The sequence below is a fragment of the Bombus huntii genome, chromosome 6 (assembly GCF_024542735.1).
Source record: "Bombus huntii isolate Logan2020A chromosome 6, iyBomHunt1.1, whole genome shotgun sequence".
In the NCBI taxonomy this organism is placed as follows: domain Eukaryota; kingdom Metazoa; phylum Arthropoda; class Insecta; order Hymenoptera; family Apidae; genus Bombus; species Bombus huntii.
Genome location: NC_066243.1, coordinates 10,063,317 through 10,090,403, shown reverse-complemented (window position 1 = coordinate 10,090,403; position 27,087 = coordinate 10,063,317). Strand labels below are relative to the sequence as shown.

Here is a 27,087-nt window from a genome sequence, read left to right as displayed (position 1 = left end):
ACGCTACAGAGCAAGCCGAACGTTTCGCCTCGTCTCGTCAGAGTCGGAAGGGTGAATTAATTAGGAAATTCAGCGTTTCATAACTTACGATCGGACAGGACTCGAACGGTGAAAGGGTCTTCAAGCTCTCCTCGAGTGCCTATTGAACCGCCGCCGCCGCGACCAGCACTCCTCAAACACTTCAACTCCGAGAGGCAATATCTCGTAATTGGACTATCATAATGGCGTGCTCGATGGACCCGGCGAAGAAACGTTTCCAAATTAAAACACCTCTATTCGGGACGTATCGCGCCTTTTCGAGAGACTTTGTGGATTTCGATGAATTCTTGGATATTTTCTTCGTGGATATTTGAGATTGGAATTTCCTCTTTTCTTGCCTCGTTCTATTCCGATTCGTTTTATTTGCAATTTTATGGACAATTGGAAAACCTCGATAATTTGTTACAGTCGTGTCGCGGAGATTGTTTAGTACTTTAAAAGCAGCCGAGGGATTTCACGGATTTTGTTGGATTTGTAGATGTTTTATTCGTGCTTAGAATTGGAATTTCTTGCTTTTAGTTTTGACGGGAATTACAAGATTGCGAAGAGTATTTTAAAAGTATCGTAGATGCAATTGTGGAACTTTTTTGTCGCACGTGCTTGGGTTTCGGATTTTTCCTGACTTGCCGTATCTTGTCGCATCTCTGGCTATTGTCGTGTCTAATTTAAAATTACAATTTCTTTCGCAATTTTTAATTCTATTAACATTCGAAAGATCAAGATAATCCATACTTTAGACACACTACAATATTAGATATATTACGTTTTAATGTTTTAATCGAATGTTTTATCCATAGCTAGAACTAAAACTCTCTCGTTCTCTTTCATTTTTATAAAAAGAGAAAATCGATAAATATACACGTATAATAGCTTCAGAAATTCTCTAGTGTATTAAATACCATCTGGAAAATGGCTTTTAAAGTTTCATCATGGATTGCATTAAGCTTTAAATCCTGCGATTTCTGGCCACAGTCCTGAAAGAACGCTTACGTCAACGCTTTCTCTCGTTAATGTCGTTAATTAAATCTGGCGCGGCCGTTGCGCCCCGTTGCAATCCGATTTCGATCGCGGACGCGTAAGAATTACACAGCGGCTTCTGTGTCTGTCACGAATAACAATGTATCGTTACGATTAATTACCCGGATTCAGTTCATTAGGACACCGGCGTGTTTCGCATATGCTTTAATTAATGCAATTTACTTGCCAGAATCCAAAGAGGCAGACAGAGACGGGGCGATGATGGCCAGATAGAGGGGAGTGGAGGGTGGAAGTGGCCGCTACAAAAGGAGTTTCATCCAATTACGATTTCATTCCACCGTTCATCAGGGAATTCTTTCGTTCCATCTGCAACAATTGTGAAAAATATATTTCATGTAGCCCTTGTGCCTTTAAAGTGGTCAAACTTTGTATTTCTAATAATTTCTTTCAATCAGAGTTCTAATTAACAAAGTAGTTTGTTTCTTTCCGACCTCCGACGAAACAGAAAATTCTATGATTTTAATCATTCTTAATTAGTTTTACTAAAATAAAAGTTTATAGAGCAACAGAAAGTTTAGAGGTTCGCAATACTGCACAAACTTCATCAAACCTTATAATGTTACAACTCCAATGCCGACCTCAACTCCTATTCCTGTCCACTCAAACTCACCCTTAAACTTATTATTTCCTCTGGACTCTAGGTCACATTTTCCTTTTCCTTCCACTAATTAACTTTCATCAAATCTCGTAGTTTTACGACTTGAAGATTACCCACAACATCCACCCTTGGCCATTCATCTCGAAAACCATCAATTCGTCCATTCCGATTCAACACTCATTCGCTTTTTCTTGCTCTATACCATATAAGCTCTGTCAAAACTCGGAAACTTCGAGCTATACAATTATTCCGAACAATCACCTTCGCCTGCACAAACCTACCTTCAAACCTATCGTTTCCTTGAGTTTCCCACTTTCTTCCAACGTATCCCAAACTTCATCAAAGCGCAAAACTTCCTTCAACTCCAAAATCATTCTCAACGACCACTCTAGCCTACTTAAAGTCCAACATTTTCTCGATTCCAGCTCTCGATCCCTCCTTCATCACCCTACCTTCTCCTACCTTCCAATCTGCAGCGAAAGGAGGCACCAATCTTGGCGAATTCTTTCCACGAGCGGATACGACGCGCTCGTGGGAGCAGCTGCCCGGAAACAGCGTCTATCCGCGAGCTCCTGATTGGTGCATGTTACACCTGTGCCATCGTGTGCATGTGCACACGTAATATTTAACGCGCGCGCGTACTCCCGTGTCTACGACAATGGGGCTTGGCAAACAGCTTTTCACGCTGGTTTCCTCTCGCTCGGGCACATTAAGCGCACCCGTGTAAATTTCGTGTACACCTGATTGTTCGCGTGTTAACGCGGCCCAGAGCCGTATGCATATATATATACAAATACACATATATGTATACACATATATATATATACATATATGTAACGCGGGAATCGAGCGGAACGTATGTACCAAGCCCGGAGAACATCCATGACAATCGCAGTTCGTTTAAGAGCGACGTCGACGAGCGGCACACGGTGACGCGTACGCAAGCGTAAAACCGAGTTTCCGGTTATTCGGATTATATTCGAAGACGTAACGATTGGCGCGACGATCTCGACCAGAAGAAGAAAGCTCGAGCGAGCTGCGCGTCTCAGAAACGAAATTTACCCGTTTCTTTATTGGGCCGTTGTTTAGGATGGAAACTATAGACGCAGATAATATTAATAACATATAACGACGAATAACAATGAAATTGTGGATTTTTATGCACCTATATGAAACTTAAAGTTGCACGAAGAAGATAGAAGGCACACAATAGAAGAAAATATAGGAAATGTTCAAAGTAGGATACGAAATGTCAATAATATAATATAATTTACTAATTAGAATTTCTATGCATTTATGTAGATGAAATTTACGTGATAACGTAAAAATGCACAGAATGCGTACGATATACGAATATATACAGAATAAGTAGATTACTGGTCTTAATCTTTGTTGAAGTGGTTACCACTTCTAAGAAAACTCTACATCTGGTCTTTTTAGTTTTCTCAAGCATTGAAGCCATCGATAGCGTGTAGACAAAAGACTGCGACGAAGACAGACCATAAACAGTAGACAGGCGACGTTGGCTTCGGGGTTTTCAGTTATTGGGTAACACAGTTAGCGTGCGGATCTGGACCAGCTCAAATTGTATTCTTACTTATAATTACACTGCTATTTAAATATATTTTTTGCCTTACAATTTATCCACGAGTTTTCTCCGTTTACACATCGAATAACCTCAACAATCTTGAATAAGTGAAACGAATTTTTATTTAAGTTTTACCTTTTCAGTTGCGTCCAAAAAATATAAATTCGTATAAGAATCCGCGGTGCGTTGAAATTGTTGTAGAATATTTTTCGTGCCACCCAGGACTTCTAATAATTTTGAAGTGTCGTAACGGTCCTCTCACAATGACCATCGTAATTAGCAGTTCTTATAATTTACATCCTCGAGTGTTGCTTCTGCACGTTGGTGGAATTCTAATTTGCAAGGGTTCATTGTTTCGTTTGGGGCGCAGAATTCTTGTAATTCACAGGGTTGCAAGGCGTTAATTTCTCGATTTTGCCTGGCTGACAAATTTTCTGCCCTAGTTTGGCTTGCTTCACCGTGAACAGCGGCTAATTTCGTCTTAACCGCGAGTCTGCTTTGAGAGTTCTATTTCTGTTTTGGGGTTCAACGAAGAGTTTCGGACGTTCTTCGGATTTGGCATGAACAAGTTTTAAAGAAGTCGACGGCAATTAGTTTCAAATGTAATTTCCACGCTTATGATACAATCTTTGTCGATATCTTAACAAGTTTCGCTGTTCTACGTAGAAAACTTGTGTTTCCGCGTTATCAAGAAAGACAAGGGGACAGAAGTTCTACTCGAACCTGATTGATTTTCTTCTACCAACGATGGCGACCGAGTTTTATCGTAATGATAAAGTAGATTTCAGAAACTATCGCTTGTTACAGATCCCAGTGATTTTAGTTTTGCGCCAGATACTTCGCGGAGAGCGAACTTGATAGAAAGGAAATGAATTTCCTTACATTAAAGAGGATTCTTATTGATTGCGATCGATCGTTATTTAAAAACTTTCTAATTTTACCATTAACCATATTTGACAAAGATTTTATGAAATCCGGTAGACATTCTTACATAGAACTGCAGAATATTTTAATCTCGAATCCTTTGAAAACTACAGTTCATTCCTTTCTAAAGAAATACCCGTCTTCGATCTTCTCTTTATTTCAGAAGATTGTTTTATTCGATTCGCATAATCTCCCTCCAAGGATTTCCTTCTTCATGTTCTGCAATGAATTTTGTAGAAGATAAAATATATCTTTCCAAGAAGATTGGAAATTCTCTTATATGAAAAAACCATCTATTGTTTCTTAAGAATCTTTTAATTTTTGTTATTAACCATACTCGACGAATATTTGTGGTCTTTTCTCGATTTTTTGATAAGTATCTTTGAATAAAATTCCCGAGTACTCTCATCCCGAATCCTTTAAAAATATACCATTTCTTCCAATTCTCTACGAAAAAAAGACACTTGTCCTCAGTATTTCTATTTTAAAAAATTATTTTATTCGATTCTCCCTCTAAGAACCTTATCTCCATCCTCTGTAGCAATCGATCGTCGTGAGCGCGAAAGAGAAACCGCCTCGATTTATCCCAGAATTTCTCTTAATCACCGGTAGTGAGCTGCCCCGCGAAGAATACAAAATGCAGCCGAGAGACGAGGTGCTCCATGATCATGTAAATAAGGTACGAAAATGTAGTTTATGCTACGTAGCCGAGACCCAGTTTCGTGTTTCCGGGAAAAACGGTAATGGATAGGGACGAGGGCGGACAAAGCGGAGGACGAAAAGAAGGGATTGCTGCGCCAAGAATACGTACAGCTTCCGGAATATTTCCTATTAGAACAAAGGAGCGGAATACAATTTCCCAGGCAGCATCGTCTACTGCAAATGTATAATGACTTTGGGAATCGACGGACGAGTTCCGCGAAACTTCGTTCGGTGTCTCTCGTTCTGGTTTCATAATCGCAAGATGGTACACGAGAGATCGTTCGTTTCGCTGTGGATCGCCTCGATAATTGTCCCGGCAATTACACACTTTACAATCTCTCTCGTCGTTGTCATCGTCGTCATCGTCGTCGTCGTCGTTGTCGTTGTCCTGGGTGCTTCGCGACTGCATCAGCGCAGCAAGATAAGCTTCCCCTTTCCACCTCTTTGGAGCGTGGCATGGAAATTATGCGACATAATGAAATTCATCGATCGAAAGGCAATTTTGCGCGATGCCAGCGTACTCCAAGTCACCGGTATTATTTATCGGGGACCCGTTATCGCTAATTGCGGCCGATATTTTAAAGAGAATGTGAAGCACGCCCGAGCATTACCAGACGTGCACGAGGTTTATCGTGAAACTGGATTTGGCTCGGCTGGTTTGGCTCTCTTTTCGCTATGGTATTGTGCCGTTTAATTATTTATAGGCGGGGTACTTCAAGTTCTAATTGGGCAGCGAACCACTTGCTGAATCTTGATAGGATTCAGCAACCATTGTTACGCTGCAGATGTAAGGGAATAATAGCGGATCGTAGACAGGTACTCGAAGACCGTGAGCTCTTCCTATATCAGATTCCAATCTTCCATCGAACGATCTTCCGCCGGTTGCCGTTTTTAGGCGGTATATTACGCTCTTTGATATCGAGTAGTTGCGAGAATGTTCTGATATTCTATTATATAAAATTGTAACTTTAACATATCAGTGAAAATTTATCTTCTATTAACTATATCTGTTGTAACAGCGTTTCATTCATTCAAAAATATCAATCTCAAAATCACTTTCGACTCAAATTATACTCACAATAAAATTCTTCTTACAAACAGTTTAATCAGGACTGCATGTCGCAATACTTTTCACGTCGACATACGAAACACTTTTATTTTTAAAAGCTACGTCCGAGCAACACGATAAAGTTTGGTTGCGAACATTTGCCAATCACTGTACGCTTGGCTTATGGTTCGCTTTCTTCAAATAACGATGGCAAAACCAGTAACCAGCCGACGAACTCGTTGACGCGAGTTAATCGGCGCGTCGCCGCTAAAAACAATCAGCCACGGGATCGAGTTAAATATAAAGTAACGCGAACGAAATAATAAACAGGACGCGCCAGAAATTGCGACGCATTTTAATGTTTAATTGGCAAACGTGCGCCGATTAAAAACGACCGGTCGCTGATTACCAGCGATGGGAAAAGGTGGAAGTGGAGGGAAGGGATCTTTTCAATCGAGTTAACGAGGGGATGCGATGCGATCGCGACCGATTTCCCTCAGTCTCGCCTACCGGTTTTCTCTATTAATATACTAATGAATTGTATCCATGGTAATTCGCTTTTGTCCTCTGGCAGCTGGACCATGGACTGTAGATCGACTTTTCTGCTTCGACGCTGGGAACCGGGAACCTGCCGCGTTTATTTCGTATACGTAGATCATAATTAAAGAGTACTTTGATTAGATCCCAGTAGAGATCTCCATCTAAATCTTGTCTAGATTAATCAAGGAAACATAAATAAATATAAATGAAAAATCTTAACTTTGAATTTGTATTTGGTTGGCAACTAAGTGATTGCGGATTTTGTCGTTAAGCTTAGTTACTTAAAGCCGCAATCGCTTAGTTGCCAAACCCAATAAATCGAGTCTATTTCATGGCCTCTAGCTTGAAATTAAATAAATACGTACACGTGAATTTTAATTTTCCTTGGTCTATGATCATTTGATAATTTTTTACCCTAAATACCGCTTCTAAGTAGCTTTAGCTGTTTTCCAAGTTTCAAGATATCATTTGTTAATGAACCATAGTTATATTTCTAACAGGGAAATCACGTTGCACGTATCATTAAGAATATAGACCTGCCAAATTCTATAGCATCATCGTAATGACATCGCATAGCTCGTTTGAATGCCGGCAGTAACTTAGAAATAGTTACGGCTTCGTAAAGCTAGTTATACATGTTTCCCAAGATCGAGTAGTTGAAATTGGAAGCGGAACCTGCGTGGTTCGATTAAAATTTAAGCGGATCTACCGGTTCGAGAAGTTCGTCCGGATGTTTGCGTGAGTATACTGTTGATTAACAAGATCAAAGATATCGTGTCGAGATGTAAATGACGTAGTTATAACGTACATGATTTATGTACATATTGATAGCTTCCAGTTTGTTTTTCCCGCAATTAGCTCCTCTGCAAACTAAAATCTAATCAACATAAATTATCGAGACTATATCCTGTACATTGTGTCACGGTATATTTTTATATCGTTCGAAGAATTATCGATTAAATTCCCGAAATTTATTTTCTTATTTTTACGTAATCTACACGACGCTTCATACATTTCATTTTCGTGGCATTACATTTTTTAACTATACCAAAGTACCATTAAATGATCCAAAATTTAATATACCTCTAATTAATTAATAAATGCTGTAATAAATATTTACTATGATGCGCAAATACTTTTTATAACCATTGTGTGAAGCGAATGACATAATATGTGCGATAAAATAATAAAGAAATAAAAACAGTGGAAATTCGATTCACATTCAATTTATACTAAATCTGTAAATTTCATTTCAACTTATATTAGCTATACAATTATTTATATTAAACATAAATATAAGCTATCATCCTGATACTTATTGCCAGCAGTGTATATCGCAAACGATTTCTTCACGTGTCGGCGATGCTCGTCACCACGGAAACCATATATTACCCGCGGACCGATGGCAATTTGTACAGTTGATTTTCCAAGTCAACGAGCAATCAGGAAGCTGACACACAACTCCCGCCGCATTGTCGCGTGAAGATTGCTTTTTCATTTCGTTGGTCGTTTATTTTTTCGTCGATCAACGAGCCCCGGGAATGTAAATTAATCCGGTATTGCATATGAGATGCGCGGATGTGCGGGCATATCGGGTCCGTATTGAATTCCGTGATTGGAAACAGGTATTACGCGTCGCTCGTGAAGGGTGGAAAACCGGCGTTGGGGGTGGAAAAAAAAGGACTGGGGCAAAGGGGGAAGGAGAGTCTGTGGCTCGTTTCTGGCCGTCGCTTTTCCCCCGGTCTGTTATCGAAGGCGTTTCGTCGAGGAGCTAAAATAGGGGAGCGCTTTTAGCCTCCACTGATTTGAAAATGTATCCTCGTCTCTGTCTCTTTCGGTTCTCCTCGTGGAAAATTGTACGCGCGATATCGTGTTCAAACTCTGCTTCGACTTTTATCCTGCCACTCTTTTTTCTTTTTTCTGTCTAGTAGATAATTATAGAGAAGCAGTCTTCGATACACCGTGGCTGAATATGTAGTAGCTCTCGTGATGTAGCGAGCTTCTAAATTAAAGCGTCCGGAACTGATTGATGCAGTGACATCCAGCATCGCTCGCGATACTCTATCCGTTTCTGTGGAGACTGAATCAAAACTGAGTTATGCTTTACGAGAGTCTTTTAGACACTTTTATTCGCCCGTTCAAATATTCGATATTTTAGACGTTTCTGAGATCTGTGTATTATTCCGATCTGTTTATTCATTTCAGGCAAATCGAACGATCTAACGTTTGCAATAATTCGTGCAGACATGTAATTATAAGTTAGAATTCGGAATTCAGGATCTCCTTATGATACACATATGTTTATGTATGTTAGTAAAAAATTAATTAGGGCGCAAAGATACAATCAAGTCAAGCGTCATCGTCACGGATCGCGGAATGATGAACAACTACCTGCATTTTTTACGGAGACCCTAATTAATTCTTATGACTTCGGTTCCTCGAGTGTCTGGCTGCTCGAAGCTGTCCAATTAACCATCCCTTGGCCGACTATCATGAACGTCTATCTTGTAGTTTGTCTCAGTCATCATAGAATTTTTATAATAATATTTCGCAGCGCACGTAATTTTTTCCAAACTATCCTCCACGTTATATGATACGTTTGCCCAACAACTAAGTACTGTATTATACAGGGTGGTTGGTAACTGGTGGTACAAGCGAAAAGGGGGTGATTCTACGCGAAAAAAGAAGTCGAAAATATAGAATAAAAATTTATTTCTTTCAATTTTTCCATCGAGACAACGATCAACAGTGAGATCCGTCATAACGTACCGCACGCGTTCCGAGCGAAAATTCAAAGTCGATTTTCTCGAAAACAAAGCCTCAAACGAAAAATTTTTATTCTATATTTTCGACTTCTTTTTTCGCGTAGAATCACCCCCTTTCCGCTTGTACCATCAGTTACCAATCACCCTGTATAAGTTATATATGTAAGATTAAAAAACTCTACGAATGGATCTCTATAGTGTAGTAACAATTTCAACCGTTTCAGCGTCGATTTTGTATTAGTGGAACAGCATCGTACGATCCATCGTCGCGATTTCTCTTTCTTTTCTCTTTAACATTTTTATTAAATCATCTTAAAGCAGAACGATTCTAGGTAACGGCGCGCGAAATAAACTGCACGAAACGTAATTTGTGCTCGTTGTTTACGAACAATAATTCACGACGCATGCTGTTTCGTTCGCAACAATTAAACGAATACCGTGTTTTCACCCGTTTCAACGTAACGGTTCGCGTGCGTTTCACCCCCTCCCCCTGTCTCTTTTTTCTCCTTTTTTCCCCGCTCGTTTCTTTTTCCCATCCCCGTTCTCGTTTTCTGCACGGTGCTCGCGCGCGATCGCGCTTTTATTGGAAAGCCGCAACAGATATTTTCGCTGCGTGCGAATAACAGCATATGGCGGGGCCAATTTTCCGGCAACTTGGTCGGCTGTAAATTCAGCTGATCCTGGAGAACCAGTGCCGGACAGCAATTACATTTTTCATGAAAATTAAAACGCCGTCCACGTTGGAATTTGTAATAGGCTGCTTAATGGTCATGTTAAATTTCAACCTCGGACCAAGTCGAACGAACGCGATAGTTGAGCTTTACTTTCGATTCGAGTAATCATCGCATTTGTTCTCCGAGCAGAACGAAATAATATGCCGAAAAAATGTTGTTTCAATTGGCTAAATAAATTTCTAAATTTCCGTAGACGAGTTGAAGCTTTAATTCAACTTCGGAGAAGCACAAAATCAATTGCAATAGCTGTCTATGCGTTTATGGAAAATATTAAATACAGAATGCACGACGTAATACGCCAATTTATATTAAAATATACAAAGTAACGCATTGGTTATAATATTGAATAGATAAAACGAATCTTCGCTTGCTATTCTTTTAACTATGCCCACGAAAATATGAAATTGCGCGAACATTCTAACAATATTACGCTACCTTCCTACAAGCAACTTAACTAAACGATTAATTTCAGGTACGATGAATATAGTCTTAAAATCTAGAATATAAAGTGATCTTCGTAATAGCCTCGTTCGAAGAGGCACGACTGACGAAAATTGGCAAGCGTCAGATATAAAATACAATGGCGAATACGCGTGATTATTTCGAAAATGAAATGGTAGCCTGGAGGCGGCTCGACCTGGCTTATTTACATTCCGGGTCAAGGGCTCACAAAGGAAGCTGTAATTATGAGATGAAAGCATTCCCCTTGGTTCGAGAGTAGAATACCCTTCCATACACGGGGATATACGTATAGATTCGAAAAAGAGGCGAAGCATTCACAGTTTTTTGGCGTTTCATCGCGTCCAATTATTCGTTACCCAATGAAGACCATCCCTGAACCTTGGCCCTAATCAATTAGTCTCACGGACGATCTTTCTTCATTTTCTTTTTCTTCTTCTTATATTCCGTGTATTTTCAAAGCAAACCACTGAAATCGTGGTAGAAGGAAAAGCATATAAAAAAACGAACGAACGAACGAACGAACGAGTCTCTCGAATCTCATTAGCCGTTCAGCTTCGAAACTTTGTCTTCCGATGTTATTAGAAGAAACGAGTTCGGTCGCGTCAATCGATATTTAATTAAACTCGAATTTGCATGAAAGTTCGACGTGGGTAAGAAAGGATAGGGGCGGCGGCATAATTAGGGATAATCTTTTACCATTTATCTTCTAAGCGTTCCGGATGTACATTGTTAATTACGGCTGACAGTAACGAAGAGAGCTCCACTTAATCGAGCACGGACTTCGCAGCCACCGACGTCTCGGTTCTTCCACGACTTTCTTTTCCTTTGATCCTTTGATCCCCCGACTGCTGCTGCTGGTCTGCTCCTTCAATATTTATTTATCCTGCCAGACGCTGCGAGAGCTCCGGCTAGAGAACGCTTTTATCGCCGTTTTCGCGGTCAATGGCGTCGCATAAAAGGACACCGGTTCTCGTGTAAACTGGCCGAGAATTAAATGGCCGAGTAAATTGTAGGACGAAACGAACCGCGAGCCTCGTCGCGTCATTTAAGAGACGACAAGATTTCGCTGGAATTTCAGTGGAGGCGGCAGATTGTTCGAATAAATTGAGAAAGAAGGCGTTAACCATGGATGGTTAGAGAAAAATGAAATACCATAGTACGTGAATGGGTGGACATTATTTTTCGATGTAATTTGTTGACGATTGTGCTCGAAAAATTATGACGACGAGTGATAATGGCACGAGTGGAGAGCGGTTGAGAGCTTTCACAGAATAAATGGTAAAAGTGTTCGATCTACCGATGGTTTTGTCAGTCTGACGAGCTACGCGATACTCGAGTTTCGCGAATAATGCTGTGTTTCAAGAATATTCGTCAAATTCGAGTATTAATTATAATAGCTTGTTATTATCGCAAAGAAATTTTCGAACAAAAACGCTTTCGAGAAATTAAGTAATTCAATGTTCGTTAGCATGGTTAAAATCGCGGCGAAACAATTTCCTGTTAGAGGGTGGAAAGTTTAATCGGTCAGTTTTTTTTATGTTTCGAGGATGTTGACTCGTTGCGAGTTGATTCCTCGAAATTCTGTGCTCGTTCGACGACCGTCGATTCGACGATTTACACGGCGGAACGACGTCACGTGAGAGTTCTGGCGAACTCTGCGAGCAATTTTCTTCGAAATGAAACGAAACGCGTCCCCATCAGTATGCAAAGCTCGTTGCCTTCTTTTCTAGTCTAAGATCGAGGCGTCGCGACATAAATAGCACCTCGATTCTAAACGAATCTCCTAAATCGTCTGCTCGTTTTCTAATCAGCCGAACGGTGTTGGAATTTCGATTATTTCCAGACGAATTTGCTATCAAGAATAAGAAGAAAATTTCAAACTCTAATGGATTAATTTTTGTACGGTTAGATTGTACTTTCACCGCAGCTGCTGTTGAAACAATTAGAATTATTCGTAGTCTGAAGACGTTGTTCCCAAAGCTAAGCGATCGCGAATGAAATTTTGCGGTAGAACGTTTCCCTTCCGAGGAAGATTAGCTACTCTACATTGCTATTTCCACTCGTTGTTGCTCTATCTTCTATCACAAGAGAAACTCTGCTTTGTATTCAGGAAACGTTAACAGTTTTCGAGTCGCGGCGTGGGTGGGGTTTAAGCAAAGGCGGTTTAAATAACCGAGCAAACAGAATGAGTCACGTGCAACTTCCACGGAGGGTGCCGATATATTTCCGTTTATAGGAAGCTGGGTTACTCTCGGTAAACTTCGGTTTAATTGGAGCATCTTTCGTCTCGTGTCCCGTTGAAAGTAACGAAATATCAAACTATAGACTCGACGATCCCTTCCAAGCCATAGACCATCAGCCTATTTTCTTTCTTTTTGCACGTTATCGAATAAGAGAGAAATAAATATATTGGATTATACACAACTGTTCAATAGTATCTGGATATTTACTTTATTTTTATCAGATGTATTTTAGTTAGAGGATTATAAATGAATGGAATTGTATTAATTTTATTCTTTATACATATTAGTTTAATTTGTAAAATATAATAGGTAACAATAAAACTAGTGTCTGTAATTGCCAAACCTTTGTGTAGGTTCTTTTGTTACTTCAGATCTTTTCATTTCAGAATCATAAATCATTCCTGAAGCAAAAGTATTTAAATCGTATATGGTAGATGGTAGTAATATATGTAGCAAATAGTAAAACATATTATCGTCATATGTTCTAATAACAAATTTGAATTTACAATTTGTTGATTGCATAAACAGGCAGTAAGTACTGTATTTAGTCTTAACGATTAATTTCGATAATTTTTAATCGAGAGGAAGCATCTGGATACTGGTGAGTGGTATTATACAAAAGCGGCGGTGTAATTTAACAAAGTATCAAAATGCAAAGTACTGTCGCAAATTGAAAAAGGCCGGGCCATTACGATTTGCACATGAGTATCATAACGTCAGAAATTATACGTATAATCATCAAAGACCCAATTCCATTTACATGAACAGTACAGATTACAAGCTCTTACGCGAGCAAACACGTAAAAGGTACACAAGGCAGGAACGAGCGTGGAGCGGCAATGGGGAACGAATGTAGAAGCTTTTACTCGAAATTCGTCACGTTCTCATCGCGTACAAAAGCAGGGGCCGCGGCGCGTCCCTTTCGCACAAAGAACACCCTTTTCGAACGCATTTCTGCGAGTAGTGGCCGCGTTAGAAATTCAGCGTGCAGTTTAGCCCACAATCGACGTGTGCTCTCGCCGTCAGAAGGCTGTGTCGTCGCCTGGGAACACCTGACACAGAGCAAAAGGAGAGAAAAGATAGAGACAGAGAGCACGATGTGTAACAGTTGGCACGAGCGAAAGTTAACACTGTACCTGCTAATGGCACCCCTTCCTCCATTTTCTATTCGTGATTGTACACAGTACCGAGCGTACTCTTTTCCGAAACACTGCTCACTCGAGTACTTATCGTGTAGGATAGAGAAGAAGGAAGAAACGAGGACGAGGAGGGGCAAATAGCGGATTCGAAACGGTGTTACGCCGATACGAACGATAGAAGAAGAGAAATAGGGGGAGGTTGCGCAGCCGTTTTGTTCCCAGCGAGGGACATCAATATCGTTGCACCGCGCCAAGTATTCAGAATGCCCTTCAAGAATTTTAATGCGACGGAGAAAGAATTTATTGCGACATAGAATGCGCAGTAATGGCGGAAATACGTATAAAAGTCGGGAAAAGGGTGCGCATTGTCGCCGTCTAATGGCCTGCCCCGGGCGTCGCACACTGGCGACGTGTACACGCACCACCACCACCACCACCGTCACGCTCCATCGCTTCCACCCCTTTCTTCTTGCCGGTGCAGTGCCGTCCCTTCGAGAGCACCCCGAGGAGCAGTGAAATTTTAAGAATTCACGGGGACCTGGCGAACTTTCGACGCAGCGTTTGAGGTTCCTTTGTACACTTTCCAGTTAGATACTTTATCGTCTTTTTTTTTGTTCATTGTGTGGTGCTACGATGGAAATTTAGATGCGTGAATTATTTATAATCCCGACATTGTGTACGCAACTAGGTAAATGAATTCGGTTCCTTATTCGAGGTAACTCGACGCTCGGTGTTAGGGAGTTTTTAAGATGGTTTCGAGTTTCCCAGTCTAGAAACGAGATCGGGAAGTTGAAATTAATTTTCTTTCATGTTGATCTCGAATTTCTTGTGTTTTCGTTTCTACGGTCTGATGATTTTTGCTGTCGAAGAAGGCGCGTAGTTGATAATCCCTCGATATAAGAGCAATTGGGAGAAATACGTAAGCATTCTGCGCCTTAACATAATAGCAGCCTTCATCGACGATTGTAAAAATACAAACGTACGATCATTTTATTTGACGATTTTAGAATTCTTACACTGACTTTGTTTTCATGTACGATGTTTTCTTACGTTCGAAGAAAGCAAAAAACCTATTTCATGACTTTGTAATCTTTATACATCCTATAATTTTCCATATTCATCCTATAATTATAATTTATTATCCTATAATTTTCTTAAACACGAAAAATCTTTCAATCAATTTTATGGAGATAATTGGAGCTTCCTTGCACCCTTAATTATCTCCGCAACAGTCGCCAACCCTAAGAAAGCTCATCCTTTGAATTTACACGACGGTGTCCCCCACGTAACAACTTGGTGTACCAAGATTCATCGCCAGGGGTCCTCGGGCTGAAGAACCCTGACCTGCGTTCAGGGGGATGCCGCGCAAAGAAATAAGCGTGGATGGTGCCTACCCTTTCCCTTTCTCCACGTGTTTCCGGCCTTTCTCAGCCCTTCTCAATTTTACCGTCTTTTAGCATCTCTTTCCAGGCGATTCAAGAGTGTCTCGGGCGAGAAGTGCGCCATTAAAATAGATCAACTGTGATCTCAATTGGGAGAGGCGAGGGAAAAAAGGGTCGTCGCGCTTTCTTAACCCCTGGATGGGGGTCGCTTAACGCGTAATACAGCCCCTGCCATTGTGTCGAGGCTCGTTGAATAAATACCTTTCGCTTCGATCGCTATTATTCCTGGATGGCTGACAAAAGAACAGAAAGAGATCGAATTAACGAACGAAATATCCATAAAACGTCGAATTCGGAAATCCCTCGGTAAAGTTTTGATTTCAATATGGCGGATAGCCCTGGGTAAATGGCAACATATCTGTTGTATCAGTCACATTCTTTCGATTGGCACTTTTCAAGGTAGTTAGTCTGCCGATAATTGATATGGCATTAATTAACCACCAACGAAACTGTATATGGCGTATTCGTTTGTTTCTACGTAAAAAGGGTACGTCAAGGAATTTCTTCGAGCGTTATCAAATTTGTTAAAATGCAGGCTTTCATTCTATTTTCTTCTGCGATTACTAAGACCGCATGAATGCTTTTTACAAAATTAACGCCGACTGTATAGCATTTTACTTGTATTATATCGTTTTAATTAACTTGTATTATATAATTTTAATAATATTGCGTTAGGTCAATTCTTCAATTCCCACGACTTTTCGTTTATTCCATAGCGAAAGCAAATTAATGGTTTGCGTTATTCTATAACGCCTATGTAATAGATAAGTATAATACAAGTATGATATTTCTGTCATATTTCAGCTTTTATATGCATGGAATGCCTGGTCATTACACACTGATGTACTGATATTTTGATCCTAGCGTACATTACGCTGTTTATACTTTTACCGTCCAGTTAAATTTTTTTCGCTGTTCACTAAAATAACGAAATACGGAAAAAAAATTTGCGGTTTATATTAAAAATATATATATTTTACAATAAAACTTTAAAATCTGTTATTTCGTGTACGTGGAATTTTAAAAAAATGCAAATTAACGAAATTGTCTATATTGCGTTAGCCCGAATAAGGTACGAAGAATGGTAGACTTAAAAGATTCAGTTAACGCAGATGTGTAACAAACGGAAAGAATAAACGAAGAAATTATATGGAGCGAGCGGTAGGAAGCTTCTTTTCCAAGATGTTTCTAAGGTGTTTTTAAGATGTTTTCCATAAAACCTGATTGTATCAGAAAGTTAGTTAATAGATCGCGTCTGACGGGCGGGTATATAACTTGGCGCACAGCCCCTAGTATCATCGTCGATACGACGAGCCGCCTTTGAAGATCGTCGGTGACAACGCGCTGTCGATGATAAAGCTTGCTCCAGCGGCGTGACCATTAGAGGTAACGGCTTTTCATTGGAGAAAAGTTTACTTTCTCGAGCATGAGCGTTCACAACGTGAGCGAACTTGCTGACAGCATCTTATATACATAGGTAACGTTGCATTAGCGGTAAATGGCCGTAAGAACATTGATGGCCTCTCCTATTTCTGGCTCGCTAATTATAACTAGCACAAGGTCCCGTGGCACGTTCAATTTCGCGCACCGTTGTGACCCATAAATTACGCTAATAATTCCATTCTCTTTCGTTCTCTCCTACCACTCATACCTTCTCTACCTTTGTTCCTCTTGTCACACTGTTAGCCCGCGCTCAAACTCTTTTCCTTCGTTACGAGTATTATTATTTTCATTAGGAAATACGTTTATTCGCAATCCGTTTGTCGCTCGCCCTTAATTTTCATTCGATTATCGCGCGACACGGCCGATAAATTGAATTTCAAACGCACGAACTTTCGAGCATGAATTGCATTAACACTCAGCCTCTCAGTCTTTGTTACTATTATTTTCACCGGAGATCCTTCCGGCCTTTGTGCCATTTGCAGTTGGCTGGCGCAATGCTTTGCAACCGTACCGATGTAAATTAGCTCGGATGCAACGTTTAACCGTGGAATATCGTCAGGAAATGGGCTTTTGTTAAATACAAATAATCCGGGAATCAAATTATGCGCAAGCCAGCTGTGACGCCGGCGGGCCGAGCGTAGGACTCGGCTAAAGTCAGACAGAGAGAATATCGTTCGTTCTCTTTCGTTCGACCGGATAACGTTTCTACTTCAAATTTCACACTTTACGTTGTAATTTATTTGGTTTATGGCCGTGGAAGATTTAGAAGGGCGATACAAAGGGTTACGGCACGTTGTTTTGCAACGTTACTGAAAAGATCGAAATTGTATTAGGAAACTTGGGAATAGTATAAAGCATTTCCACGAGGTTCTAAAGTTTCACGGGACCATCAGGAAGACCATTATGTACTCTGCGACAATGTTGACACTTTTAAATTGTCTTACGAAACTTAGAAACGCTCTGGAGAATTTTAACGAGACACCAAGGCATCATAGGTCTCTTAAAAAGAGAGAGAGAGAGAGAGAGAGAGTACGGAACGCTTTTCAACATTGTTGAGAATTTAGAAATCTCTATAGAATGCTTACGAGGGATGCGTAACGTACTCATAGCATTCCAACGTTCCGTACGGTACCATCAGAGAAGCCCCATGATAATCTTCAACGTTGTTGCAAATTTCAAAATAGTAGAATGTTGAAAATAATATTGTTACGAATTTCAAACTCCATGATGCCTATGTTGAAAGGTTCGACTTTTAATTATTTACAAATTGAAGTTTATCCTCTTACGCTAATGAATCGAAAGTAATGCAGCGTGTAATGTTAAAATACGATTTACAAAGGATAATTAACTATCCTGTAGCTTCTCTATAGATTTTTAAATTGGTTTCAAATTTTGTTAATATAATTACGACAGTCGTGCTTTATTATAATGCTAATGAAGTTACGTAATATATGCATGAAAATTGTCTGTGCTACCTGTGTTCAAATGTGTCGCGAGTCACCGTAGATATTCCAACGAACACGAGAATCATGCAGCATTGTCGTATTATTAAAAATATTTTTAATATCACTGGTGAAATGCCTGCGGATCCTTTCCCATCCATTTTCTCTATTTATCCCGAAATTCCCATGTATGTATTATACAATGCGGCCTCCTCGATCCTCGCGTAACTTCGAGTTAAAGACCCCCGGAGCAAAATTCTGTCTCGACTTTGATCTCGTTGGGAAGCCAACGTTGAATGCGCGTGTATACGTATATCGCTGCTCTACGTCCTTTGTGCGAATAAACGCGAGTGTACGCGCGGAAAAGCGCGTATCTGCGTCGCGAGGAACGATAATGCGGCGTTCACACCGTTCGGTCGGAAAACTGTCCCGCCATTTTCGTCGCGTCGCTCTACCGCGAATTTTTGTCCACATTTGCATATCAAGCCAGCTTCAGGCATTTACTAAAAATCCCCGGCAAACATTACTATCAAACTTTGTATTCTTGTTTTAATTCAGGGTTATCAGGTGGAATAATTTTTGCACGAACCATGCTTCCCCCTTATCGGCTATCTACTCCTGTTTTTATTCTCGCATTATATTTCCGCTCGAGATTCCGCAGCGTTTTCTAGCCGTGTTTGCGTCTTGATTAAACGATAGATAAAATAACAACGAGTGGATGTTCCGAAGCGCGCGATTGGAAACGGCCGTTATCGTTCCGCGTGCTGTTGTAAACAGCGATTAATTCATTTCGCAAATCGCCAATCGAACCGACGCACTTCGTTACAGCGTTGTTTACATGTACAGCTGAATTATTATTTCATCGACAGGGAATTTCGACCAATGTTCGTTCTAGCAATTGATGGAGATATCGTTATCCGATAATGTTACGATGCAATGAAGGAGAAAAGAAAGCTTAAAATTGGTACACTGTGCTTATAAATATTAGTAATTTTTGTGCAAGACAAAATGTCGTTTTCATGCTGATAACGATTATTCGTACTCTGAGATACTGAAATTTACAAATTTGTTGCAGACACATAACACATAACAAACCTTGATTGGGTGTATTACAAAAGATGACAGAGTTAAATTTTCGACTTGTAACTTCTGATAGTTGTACCGCGTGTTTTTTCACACCCTGTACATTGCATCTATAACTTGTCCTTAAATATAATCCTGTTTCGGTGCGTTTTATAACCGATCATCTTTTACATTAAATTCTCAACTTCTGGCTTCTATTATACCGCGTATCTTTTTGCACCCTATATAAATGTCAAATATAATTCCATTTCGTAACATAATAGCGTGTTTCGTTCAACATCATAATCGATTACCTTTTCCCGTAACTGCTTTTCTGTAGCCGTATTGCTTTCACAGAGGCAGTTCTTCTCCTGTAACGACTTTTGCCTCATCCTCCGTGTCGATATCCAAAAGAGGGATATAAAGTATCGCGGATACGTTATTCGCGACACTGCAGTAATTCTCGGAGCCACTCCAAACCCGAGGTCGACCCATTTTGCAAATAAATGCCGGAAAGCGTAACCCTCGTCGTTGGTAGCTCGATCGAATTCCAACGTTTCGTTTGATCTCGTTGTGAACGCGGCAGAAAGGAAGACGTAATGCGATGCGGCGCGGTGCGTGACGTAAAATGCGAAAGCTTTTGAAGTTCGACGGAAGGGTCGGTGAAATTGAAGCGATCGGTATGTGTGTTTCACGATCATACGTGTCTCTCTTATTGACGAACGACTGGCTCGCCTCGAGTATCGCCAATTCTCGTTAATTTATATCGATCTGTTGGACAGCTGTTGAAAAATGGTGGATGCAGACGGTTCTTTTCATCGCCGATAACAACATGCGGTAATTATTCTACCGTTCGCCATGCTTTATCCCTTTTACGAACGAAGACCACGCGAAAAACGACAAGACATTTTTCATTCTTTATAGGAGAGCTATTTTAAAGTTCAAAACGCTTTCATGAAATCCTGTAATAATACAGGATTATGTACTTTAACGGTTTGTTTCTTTCTTACGTGTCTTTAAATATGTGCTTTGTAAGCTTCTTGGATATCAGTTTATTTTAAACGTGTTCTTAGGAAATCTTATAGCTATTGTTAAAGATAAGTTTTCATTGGCTTTTAAGTATGTTTTATCGCTTTACTGAACATTGTAGTAACGTCTCCTTGATTTGTTAGAAAACTTCGTAGACTTGTCATCTAGTCTTAAAAGCTTACATCTTTGGACTTGACAGGTTGTTTGTCTTCTCAACCGTGTTGTATTAAAGTACTCCCGTACGGCTACCAGGCTGCATGGAAGTCACAAGATCAACAAAAATGAACTTATCACGCTCTTCCCCTCTGATCTTTAAATACTTGAATCCTTCTCGAAACAGTATTCTACGGTATTTTTCACACATCTACGGCTGTTTAACGTGTTTAAAAGACACAAAAATACTTTAAATCTTGACGAATGAAGAATGAAAAGCTACCTAATGCTTGCCAAAGAAACCAAGTACCGAATATTTGTTGCAAAAGGTTGGAATATCTGCGTAAATTGCGGTGCACAAAACATTAATGAAAGGACAAAGGTGTCTCGGGGGTTAATTGTTCAACGAAATTCGAGAATATATTTGGTCGAAGAGACGACGTGGATACAATCGGTCGTTCGTTCGCGAGAGCACAATGACGCGTGTGCGGCGCTTTCTGCGTTTCGCCGCGTTACATCTGCGTGTTTAGCGTTTAATTAAATTATTTGGGGGTTACCTCCATATTCACTTCCGCGGAATGTGATTAAATTATGTTCCACGGCTGTTCCTGAAACGTCGTAATTTATTTAGTGTATTCACATGAGCAACAATATTCATCCGCGGGATAACAAGCCGCCTGAGAGTTCCGTGTCTGATTCCCTCTCGCTCGCACACTTTTGCTCTGGATTAATTTCACGTAAGTTTAACCTCTCTCGGTTCCCAACGTCGCAAACGCTCCGCTGCGCCTTTTGTACGCCGAACTTTCGCGGTGAATTGCGAATTCTCCGAATCACCCGCCTGAAAATTTACAACCCGCGCTGTTTTGTTTGCTTTTTCTTTATCTTCTTCTTCCTTCTCTATCTCCACAACGATAAAAAAACGTATCAGTTTATACATTGAAACGTTACGTAAACTTTTATCTCTATACGAAGAACTGGCTCCCTAAATACCTTCTAATTTCTTTTCTTTGGAACTCCTAATTTGTCCTCGTTCTAACGGCATTCGCAATTTCCCTGTAAAATTAACGTCGCAACCCCTGAAACTTGCTCGAGCAGTTGCAGACGTTACCGGATGAGAGATTTTTGGCTACGAATTTTGCATACAGCCCGACAAAACTTGCTGGTGGCGTGTCCCTAATTTCCAAGAAACAACCGCGGGGACCCTGCTGTCTCGTTGCACGCCGCCTGTTACCAAAACGCAGAGACTCGCTTAGGCTCGCGTCGATCGCGATCCAGCTCCGCTTCCAGCCTCGAGGAATCGCCAGGCTTTCCAGTTTGTAATTAGAATCCAACCCAGAATGAGATTCTCTGGAATATCCGTGAAACGAGCGAGATTGTTCGCCTTAAAAACTCATAACGCTCGCGTCTTGCCGCAACAACGTTCCCATCCTCTCTTGGATTCAGTGGCTCCGTCTCGAGTGGTTAATCGTTCGAGTTAAGCGCTCATCGTAGTGCGCCATTTTACGTTGCTTCCTATTGTTTACGAGGGAATAGAGGAGCAAAAGCGGTGCTCGAGACGCGAATTCGCATTACATTCGTCGCGGCCTCGTAAAACACCGCGCTGGGATTCGGACCGCGAGATTCTCGCCGGCTGTTTCTGTCGCGTTTCCTTCCGCGTTCAGAACGAAGCGTGATCGTGGAACGATCGTTTAAACGGGGCGAGTAAATGTCTCGACGGAGGCTGCAGCTCGAAGAAAAGGCGGCGGTCGATCAGACGACGCCGATCCTGGACATAAAGTTGCCGGCCAGGTCCGGCAAATCGAGCAATTGGTCGGTAGCAGGCGGCGTGATCAATTCGCTGGAATGTTAGGGCAAATGGCGGGTGAATAGTCGCTGGCTCGACGTATGCTACGGGCTACGGCCGTAGAAACGGATTATAGGCATCGACGAGCATAGCACGATACAGTAATAGCGGGCATCGCGTCGCGCGCCCGCGGTAATTGCAATAAATTTTTCAACCAGTCCTCGCGTCCTGTTATACAACGCTGGAGCGAGAGAATAGAGAGAAATCGTGCTTGCGCCAGCGCGATTCGCTTCGAGAGCGACGCCAGAGTAAAAGAAGAGTAAAACCGCTGCTTGACATAGAAAATATTTACGATTATTCGTAGGGCATTAAGGAGGCGAGTAGTTGCAGTGGACGTAGTGTCGGACACCGCGCCTTTTGCTTGGCCGGCCTTATTTAGACGACACCATCGAGAAGAAGGATAAAAGAGGCGGTACAGAGAACATTGGAGAATAGAGGTGGAAGAGAAATAGAGGGAAGAAGCGAAAAAGATGGGGAGTAGCGTGCGACCGAGTCGTTTTGTCGGCAATACCAACCGGCTATCCTTTCTCTATCCTCGTGCTAGCCGCGAACCACGTCTGAAAAGACCTTTATCTGTTGTGTATTTTCCAGTGAATTAAGTTTCTTGCCTTCTGCTGCCCAAGTTTATATGTTTTGCGGAGAAGATAGCGCGGCGTTCATCCTCGGTCGACGCGGATCCAAGGGCTGACTGGCTACCTCCACGACCTTTCTTCGCTCTGAAAGAGAACGCACCCGGCAGGAAGAGGGATTTGGGGGTTGGGTGGTTTTTGTTTGCGTCACTGCGCAATATCCAGCCACCGGCTTAACCAGCTTCCTCCCCGCCGTCTCCTTCTTTTCCTCTTTTCCTCTTCCTTTGTCCAGCTTTCTCGTCATCGTCGGCGCCGTTGTCGTCTACTTCTGGCTCCTCTCATCTTCCAGCTCGTCCTTTCCGGCTGTCTCGCACGATCCTCTCTACGTTAGCTTTCGGCAGGCCAGACACCGAGGGGCTGTGTGACATTGTTTCAGCAGCCTTGGCTGTCGCGCGCCGCCTACCCGAGATCTCATTCTGCCGTTATGGTTTCGCACTTCGTTCTTAGCACTCAACATTTTTACGCGGCCGCCGCTTTTGTTTTCGCCCGCTGCCCCTTTTCACGGCCACGTTTTTATCACAGCCCGGGGAAACGGATGATGGAACGTTCCTCCCAACCGTGATCCCGCACCCACCTCCTCTCTCCGTTAACTTTCAACTACAAATGGATCCTTTTTTTTCAGGCGACCGTAACAAGCCTCGACCCGCTTATCTCGTTACGAACCAACCGGAGGGAACACCAGAGAAAACGCTTCGAGAGATTTTCCTCTTTTACGCGGTTCCAGGCACCGCTTGATTCCTTAGTGTGTTGAGTGTGTTGTGGAAATATTAATCTGTTGATTTGGTTTCTTGAGCAGAGTTCCACATATAGCTATGTATCAAGTGTGAAATTAGAAGTTAGTATAGTTGAAGCGATTTTAGTTATTTATTGTTAGATTGGTTTTAGTTCTTGGTACACGTAAGTGTAATCTTTAGTTGCATGTAAATGTAAAATAATGTAAATATAGTTTATTTTTTAGAGAAACGAAACGTAAAATGTAGGGAATAAAAACGTCAATGATTAAAGTATAAAATTGTACCTTTATCAAAGCAATAAATCACTCAAATCCGTTGAAATATATTGCTGTGAATAAATAACATTTCGATGAAAATTGCAGTAAAATTCCATTCAAAATTATTTTCACCGCTCTGATGACTCTAGTATTATGTGAAGTTAAATATTCAGGACAAAGTTAAATTTTGTTTCGACTAAATGGAGAATCTGTCGTATGGAATCTTCTGACAGTTCTGTTGTTAATCCGCTAAGAATAGTAATGTTCTTTACTTCGTCAAGTTTTTCACTAAAAGATAAGAGAAGCTCGCTCTATGGTAAAAGAATTCTGAAATACCTTCTTTCTCATTTGTTACGTCATATAAGACACGCAATGATTCGATATTTTTGTCCAGTGGTATAAGTCAACGTTTGCCTCTGCCTTATCTACGTTTCCTTCAAAATTCCCACGACGAGAGATGGAACGCCAGCAGGATTTCCACACTCTCTTAGCAACGATTCCGAAGTAATATACATACGTATCGCGCGTACAGGCAAGCGCGACTCATCCGTGTTCGCAAGCTCCTCAGCCTCGGGATGCTCTTTGTTTGCGCCAATATTTACTCGCCGGCTAAATTACTTCCTTCTATAACTCTCTCCTCTTTCGCAGTTAGGTCTACGAGACTTCCTCTCGCTTTCATCCTCAACGGAACAATTATTGAAAGATCTGCGAGTCTTTGAGAATCGACATCAGCAACTAGATTATTCGTTTAGACGTCGGTTTCAATTGGATCTTCGTGACGAATTTCACGTTCTTCGGTAAATTTTCGAATCAATTAGATTTCACTAACATTGAAAAATATCTCCTCGGTTTAAACAAAATGAAAATACTGTTACATCGATACGCATGATTTTTACTTTCGACTTCGCGTTAAACATCTTCGTTAAACATTACAAATATTTTTTATTTATCCAAGGATCGTTTTTTAATCGACGTCAATTTCGTTTTGTATCCTCGCTACGAGTTCCTCTTTTCCTCGTTGTCCCATGGAGACTTTACATTTTGGATCGCTTTCGCGTAATACCGGGAGCTCAACGCGACAGACAGGCCAGCTTAAGCTAGTTCCTTTGAGGGCTACTGGCAGAGATTCAGACAGCGCGGAAGGGGAGACGCGTTTTTGCGTACGCCGTGGCAGACGTACGTCCATACTACTGAGTCGCCGCAGACGCGCGTCCATACTACTGAGCCGCCTACTGTCAAACGTCCTTTTTGCTCAGCCCTCTGACTTCGGGTCACTTTGAACGAGAATGTCTCCATCCGGAAATCCATGTTATAAGTAAGGTCCTTAAGGGTGAGATTGGGGCTTGTTAGGGGCTGCTTTCTTACAGGAATTGCTGGATCTTAGATCCATGTGGGTTATTAAAAGTTTTTTTCTTACTATTGTGTATTTTGATCCATTAATAACCAAGCAACAAAATAATATATTATGGAAAAACGTAGATAACGTAACTCATATGCTGTTTTATGAATCAATATGTTTACCAATAAACTACATATTAATTTCTTTCAGACACGTAGCAAGCGTCTATTTATAATCGTTACGTTTTCTACTTAATTTACTTCAGGAAAAAGAAACTTCACGTTTGAAGCTTTCAAAAGTGTTTCCGAAAACTATTATTATAATATAATATAATATAATAAAATATTATTACACCGCGTTTCTTTACAATTCTCTTTTTCTTCGGCGTAATTTACTTTTACAAAGAGGGAACTTTGCGTTTGTTAAGTCTTCCGGAAATTATACTTTTATTACCCAAATAAGCAAGATGCGTTTAACCCGTTCATTTCACAGAGGATCGAACTGTATCCGACTGCCCTTTCGCCAACCTTTCTCAAAAGACAGAGGCTGTCTGCCAACGTCTATATAGCGAAATATTCCTCTCCATTAAACAGTAATCGTGATTCGGTCGTCGATTAACGCAACAATCGATGATAAGAGAAAGCAGGCCGGGACTCCGGCTTAAGGCTCTGCGAACATTGCGCAGCCGGATCAAAGGTATAGAACTACGGTTTAATATCTCGGAAGAGACCAGATAGAAAGAGAAGTAGGAGCCAGCGAAAGGGATAAATTGGAAAGCGGAACGGGAGGAAGGAAAGTGCCGAGGGCGTGAAAGCACAACGGGGATTGGATAAGGTGGGGAGGTTGAGGTAGACGATGCGTGTAACGGGTACGAAAGACGGAATGAGAAAAAGGGGTGACAATGTGAAAGGTAGAATGGGACGGATAGAGTCGGGACGATGTCAGTGTCTGGCACGTCGTAAGATAAAGGGAAAAGTCCGTGCAACGCGGCGCCAACGATGGAAACAGGCCCCACAGAAGAAGGTGGTTTCGTCGTCGGATGGAAATTACGTAGGCAGGGCAGTACAGAGGAAAGCATCACCACGGAAACGCCCCACGGCCGCTCTGTAATCAAGATGGGTATTACATTTCCGGTAATGTCGTTCCGCCAGTTTGCGCCCCCGCGGATGATGAACTAAAGTGCTGGGAAAAATTCGATCAACCCGGTTTTCTGAACCGCCTCGTCTTTTCCCTCTTTACACTTTTCCGCTGTTATTGTTTCTTTCATTCTCGTTCCTACGGCTGTTTGCTCTTTTAACTTGCTTCTCGAAATCGCATCTTGGAATTTTATTGTCTGTCAATAAATGGAGAACTAGGAATCGCAGTATATTCGGCGTTTCTTATTATAAAAAGTTCGTTACGTGTTTTCAAATCACGAAGAGATAAACATCAGTTAGTTATGAAAATAAAGGGATGATATTTTTAAGAGTTTAAATATTTCAGTTGATGGAAATCATCGTGATTTCCAGACCGCCGATCTTTCATCTATATCTGATATATTTTCAATTTGCTGTCTTTTATTATTTTGTTGCATGTAGAGAGATAATGGACAGATAATAGTGAAATAACTATCTAGCATGAGAGTTTCTGTAGCTTTCAGATATTGTTCAGGGCTTTTATCATAGTGATGTGTTTCTGCTTGGATACGATTCGACGAATGAAAAATGGAGAACGGCACGAGACGTCGTCCTCGAGATCGTCCGTCACACGAGCCGTCCGTGTGTTTCGCGAGGTTCAGCCGAGCAGATCAAAGATAAATGGTGCTGTGAGTATAGATTCTTGAGACATCGGAACCAGCGACTGAAAGGAAATTGTCTTTATACGGATGTTGGTCATTCGATGAGGGGTGAACAAG

At 41.2% G+C, this 27,087-nt stretch overlaps 1 protein-coding gene across 3 annotated transcripts in view; it reads right to left on the bottom strand.

The window, feature by feature from the left end:
* Nucleotides 1-1,243: 1,243 nt before the first annotated feature.
* Nucleotides 1,244-27,087, bottom strand: part of LOC126866422 (uncharacterized) — a 211,985-nt gene continuing 186,141 nt past the window's right edge. For all 3 annotated transcript variants that reach the window (XM_050619986.1, XM_050619988.1, XM_050619987.1), the window contains exon 6: nucleotides 1,244-1,383. The gene's annotated coding sequence lies outside the window, so the exon portion shown is untranslated. The remainder of the gene's footprint in view (nucleotides 1,384-27,087) is intronic.